Below are 6,489 nucleotides of genomic sequence, written 5' to 3'. Positions count from 1 at the left end.
TGGGTGAAGCGTTAGGGTAGGCACTTCTGTCAGGCCACGCTAATTGAAGCCCTATATCTTAAAAAAAGCATATCCTTCTTTGACTATATTAAACAAAGACTAATTTCAGACTGTATCAAACAAGCAAATTTTGTCTCGTCTTAGCCGTTTTTTTTAGTGGGGTTGTTATTGTTATCGTCATTTTGGATAGTTTCCATCACTTAGTCATCATTGACTAAAACAAAAAACAGTCAGTTGACGAACATTTTCGTCACCAATTTCATCAATGAAACTACACTAATATTATTTGTTATATTATTATTTAAGACATATTGTTTAATTTTGTAAAAACACAGTTTTGTTATTATTGTTTAAAGCCTGGAAGGGGTTAAAATGCCCCATCAGATAAAATCGTGAGAATGCGTGGTCAACAGCGAGTGCTTATTGATAAAGTGGCTGTTGACCACGCGTATGATAAAACCTGTGCCGAATGTGTTTGGGGGTAAATTAGGTCATTGATAACCAGTTGACTCCTCGGCCACAATATAAAGGACGTGCAGGTTTGAGTGTTCAGGAGCGGAGAACAGGAATAAGAGAGGAGGTAAAAGAGTAAATGTAAAAAAAAACAAAAAAACAATTTCTACGCATTCTGGTTCAACACCAGCATAATACTTCTTGTAGTTATTATATGTTTGTCTAATTGTTTTGGCCAGGGTGCATTGTTGTTTTATAAAGTGTTTATGTTTTGTTAAATCTTTTTAATTTCTAATTAAAATGTGCAAGCAGCGAATTCATATCCCAGAGCTGTCTGTGTATGTGTATCTCCCCGGCTGACGTCACCACCCAAGCTATCCGTGACACTGACATATGTTTAATCATATGATGGAGTGAAGGCAAGGGTGGCAATGTACTGGCAGCCTGAATATGACAGTGCATTTACAATTAGATCAGAGAAACAGCTACTTCATGTCAGTGCTTTCCACCTAACTGCAGGGCCTGTACCTTTAGGTAATATCACATTTTCAAAGTGTTTCATTAGTGATGCCACTGAAAATCAGCAAGGGATTTTATCAGCATAATATATTTTGATGTAAGTTATTTTTATTTAACTTTTACTGGTTCATTCCCTGGAGCCCCATGCAATTATTATTATACATATTTTACAAATTTAAGGCAGCTCTATATTGTTCTTTATGAAGACTTACATAAAATATCCTTAAGAGCATGTTTCCATTAATGTTTTAACTCCATATTTTTTAAAAAATGTCTTTAAAGCTCCATCCAAAAATATTTATTGTGATATATATATATATATATATATATATATATATATATAATATATATATATATATATATAGATAGATATATAGATAGATAGATAGATAGATAGATATGATAGATGTGTGTGTTTTAACACCCATGAAGCTTTTTAGTTAAGGGAAACATCTGAGAGAATGAAAATGACTAAAATAAACCTAAAGATAAAAGCACAAACTGTTTTGCAAACAGCTCATTTTTTAACCGTTCTGATGAAGTCAGTTTATAAATTACGGTTTATAGTAATGGTGACATATTGTTTTGCAAACTCCAATTTTCAATATGTTTCATAGCTTACATGACAAAACAGAAAGTCTGCAAATACAGAATACAGAATCCATGTAAAAAAAGATTCTTAGAAGCACTTAAAAAGGTCTCCTCACAGTGGTAAAACAAGGGATAGATAATGCAGTTAGTTTGTAGCTACAGCAAGTACAGTTCGACGTATATACCATACAAATACGCTTTAAAATCATAGAGTAAGAAATACAGACAAACATAAGTAATAAGAGAATTGTAACTGCATAAGACTTTAAGAAGTCGTAGTTAAACTGAAGACTGTTCGTATGCAGTTGTATGGAGTTATTGTTTCTGAAGTCTGAAAAGTCTACACACCTGGAATTACTCTATATGAAATAAGAAGCTGAACTAATATCTGAAGCACAGTAACTAGATAATGCATCGTAATGTATAAGTAACCTACTACAAACTCTGAAGTGGTACATTTGTTTATTAAGAACCCACTGCACATTCCATATTTTATTCATTTGTCTCTGTGATGTATTTCAAGCTTCTTGATTTCAATCTTCATGTGTTACAAGCACTACTTTTACCAAAATCTCCAATTCCATATTGGTAAATTTCAGTTTTCGCTTCAGAGCATCCTCGCCACCATGGTACAAAGCTGAGGTCTCTATATGACAATTATTTTCTTTTGGAATGTGTACCCTACACACGCAGGGTTGACCCAAACCGCTGTTTATTGTGAGAGGTGTGTAATTCTCCACGACTTATTGCGGTGAGGGGTATTTAAATTGGTTGATTGCGGAAATGCCTGCTTTACCTAATTACTCTGATAAAATAGGCTGTTATTTTGACAATGAGCTGACGATGAACGATTAGCTTTTTTCCCCTTTATAAATTTGGGCCCGAGTCCGTGATTATCGTACGACAGTGATGCGTCAATTTTGGAATAAAAAAAAATTTGATTTGATCCGATTTGACGTGCGTTACAAATGACATTGACCAATGAAAAACGACTCGGAAGACTAATTGTTTCTTGCAGTTCCCTGAACAAAATGGAAAAGCTAATTGTGTGTGTCGCCAAACAAAAATTACTTCATTATAAATCCAAAAAAGATTACAAAGACTTTGGGGGAAAAAAAAAAAGAAAACATATGGAAAGACATGGCCGTGGACTTGGGTGTGAATGATATGCATTATAAAACATGAAATTATGAAGCGATACCATTCATAAACACATGGATTTTGTGCAGTATAGGTTATTACAAGCATATATATTTTTTTATTTCAATTGTAGTCAAGGAAGTAAAGAAACAATGGCGTAACCTGGAGACACATATCAGAGAAAGAAGCATGACAGGGCAGCCAAGAGTGACTTTTAGATATATTTATATTATATATTTATTACAGGAGCGAATGTTTGAAATAAAATATTGGTGATATGGTTTCTGATGCTATGACAACTGTATGCAGTTGTGTAATATGTTTTTTTTTTTTTTTTTTTTTTTTAATTATGTATTGCATAACATTATTGTAGATCTAATAGAAACGTAATACCAAGCAAATGTTTTAATCATTAAGTTTATACTACATTAAAAAAAAAAAAAAAGGGTTCAAAGTTATGTAAGAATTAACAACAGAATTGTATTTTTTTTTAAATATATAACTAGGTATATTTACTACAAAGCCTCCACTGTACATCAGCACTCTGAAGTACGATATTAACGCATCGAGGGCCTGATCTTCGATCTTCGCAGAAAACAACTCGCTAAATTAGTGCCTGGCAAAAAAATTGTGCTTTGGCACAAAATGAGAGATATGCCCAAAATGGCACAAAGCAGTTGTGAGACATTGGAATATAGCAGTTTTTCGAGCAATTCGTGTGTGCCTCACAAAACCGTCTGCACATTCACTATCAATATAGCAACTGCACACAACAGCCAGCGAGAATGCAGAGTGATGGACAGTCACCATTAGCAATATCATTACCCCAACAAGATGCTATCATTGGTGTTGCCACAGTATGTACCGATATGACAGCAGACGAGACCACACAATATATCGTGCACACATACATACAGGACCATTCAAATACACAACTGGCTCCATAGCTAGGCACCGAGTTTTCAAATTAATGAACTGATAACGTCACTGTTTTATTGAATACGGACAGTATTGTAGCACAAGGAAATACTATATAGGTTTCTTTAAAGGCCAGCTGATCCGACATAGCTGTATGTTTTTGAAGTAATTTAAAAAAAAAAAAAAAAGGCTTTGGATACTGTCTGTTTTTTTATTTTTTTTTTTTTTTTTTTTTTTTTTTTATATATAAGTCGTGCCGTGACAAAGTCTACTGTGGTAGCGCACTCTCTGATTTGTAAATGTAACGAGTTCATTCAACTACAAAGTAAACATCAATCAAAATTGGGGTTCTGTACTATTGTACGTTTGTACTATTGTAACCAACTACAGAGTGGACTGTTACTCTGACACTATTTGAGCCAGCAGTGCGCAGTTAAAGATAAAATGTTTACATAAATAATACTAGAAGGGATGATAGAATGAAAAAAAAGTAACAAAATGCTACAGGTTAACACTGTACGTTATTATTGAGGTCAATATACATTTTAGGTGGCTGGCTACCAATATGTGGTTGTCTTACCATAACAAGAAAAATATATTTGGTTGTGCTACTACAGCCTTTCTGAAGAAATACAGTATTTTGCACAAGCAAACATTTCTAATTAGAGAAGCTACTGCTCAGAAGCCAGCTGCATTCTCAGCGCTACTCAAGTCTCATGTGATGGATGGCATATGACTCCCATTATCACACATTCGCCCACAGGCATGAAATCACGTAGGCTGTTAAGACATTCATTTATTTAATGCATAAGGCCCTAAACATGTTTCATGTTATAGTGCAACACATCAGAAGATTTAAAATACATCAGTCTTTTCATAATCAACATTTATTTTTTTAGAAAAGGTTGGCCTATGACATCAGTACTACTGCAATCTTCTAAAAAGGCCAGCAATTTAGACATAATCCCTTATACAAGTCTCAATTTGGATATAATTATAATACCATTGTATTATACCGAAGAAAGCCAAACAGAATTATTTTCAAGACACAACATTATGAGCATGATTGTGAAACAACAACTGTGATATCATTGGTTATATTTGGGCCTTCATTTAATTTCCTTCATAACATTTCTTACAATGTGTTGATATGTTCCTATGTTTATCCCAGTGGAATTCAGGGGGTCACTTAAAGGATACATTATCATACAGTATTAAACACACAAAAGAAACACTTGAATAATTCAAGAAACCGTCCACCAATAAAAGGTTTTATGTACTAATATTTGCATAGTTATAAAAGTATTAAGCATATTGTTACAATATTGCAATTGTCAATTTACCTATGATCTGACATGTGAAGCATCTAACTTTACAATAGCATCGAATAAAAAAGTAATAATAAAGGAAAAAAGGAGAAACACAGCATGGGATTCTGAAGTGACAACTGTCTTGTTAAAACATACAGAGCACTGTACCTTTAACAGGACGCGGAAACATGCAAAAAACCAGCTCACTTCCTCTCCTGAGAATTTTAAGGCCAGACGCGAGGTCCATGGAAATCTATACAAGTTGCTTATGCTGACAGTGGATTAGGTCACTTTATTTATGCCACACAGCAAGATTTTCACTTTACTGTAGCAGCACACTTCTTTTGCACAGACATTCAGCAAGGGCCTCATTAATAAACTAGATCAGTCAGCCAGCTGTTGTGTGCACTACTGAAACTATTTTGCCAGATAAATGTCTGAACATATTATTATTATTATTATTATTATTTATTATTATTATAATATTATAATAATAATAATAATAATAATAATAATAATAATAATAATAATAATAATAATAATAATAATAATATTATTATTATTATTTATTATTATTATTTATTATTATTATTATTATTATTATTTAGATTTAGACACTTTTTATCCAGAGACTTAGAGACTAGGGTGAACTATGCATCACAACTGCTGCTGCAGATTCACTTACAATAGGACCTCGGTTTTACGTCTCATCCAAAGGAATTATACACACTCTGTTTCACTGAATTTTATAATATCACACCAAAAAATTTAAAATGGGGGTTTATTTTAATGTGCTTACTGGGAAAGCAAAGCAAATGTACCTTTTAAGAGGGAGAGTATTATTTAAATTTTTAGTATTGTAATATACAGTTCTCTTTAAAAATTACATTTTTTTAAAAGGTGATCCAAAAGGGGTATCTTGTCTGATGAATATAACTGTTATATAAGCATGAAACTGGTCCCAAAATGAATAGAGGTTTAGTTGAGTTACAAACTCACCTTTTTCAGTTGGTATTTGCCATTTAAGCTGATATCTGTACTCGGATATCTGTTACCCAGATACACTTCAATCTCGTTTTAGCGCCCTTGTATTAAGAATAAAATCAATCCCCATTTGATATATATATATATATATATATATATATATATATATATATATATATATATATATATATATATATATATATATATATATATATATATAATAATTAATGCAATGCACATACCTGTCGCATGCGATTTTCGACTATGTCACCAATTTTCTGATACAAAGACCATCTCTTCAGTGTTACAGTTTACCTAAATATCCATCTCAGCCCGTGTTTTTTTTCTATAAATTCTCTCTAATGCCAAATTGGTCTGTCTTATATTATGCAGTTACACAGCGCTTCCTGCAGTTTCACCTGACAAAAATGCAGCCAAAACAAAGCAAATGAGACAAGCTAGGTTAATGTAACAGTTAATCATTAAACAATTTAGATACTGTGATGTATTTTTTTTTTTTTAAATCTGTGATCTTTAGTTGTTTTTGTGCATTTTTATTTACAAGTGAACTGTT

The sequence above is a fragment of the Polyodon spathula genome, chromosome 1 (genome assembly GCF_017654505.1).
Source record: "Polyodon spathula isolate WHYD16114869_AA chromosome 1, ASM1765450v1, whole genome shotgun sequence".
NCBI lineage: Eukaryota > Metazoa > Chordata > Actinopteri > Acipenseriformes > Polyodontidae > Polyodon > Polyodon spathula.
The sequence above is the reverse complement of the archived record's forward strand: the minus strand, read 5'-3'. Positions refer to the sequence as shown.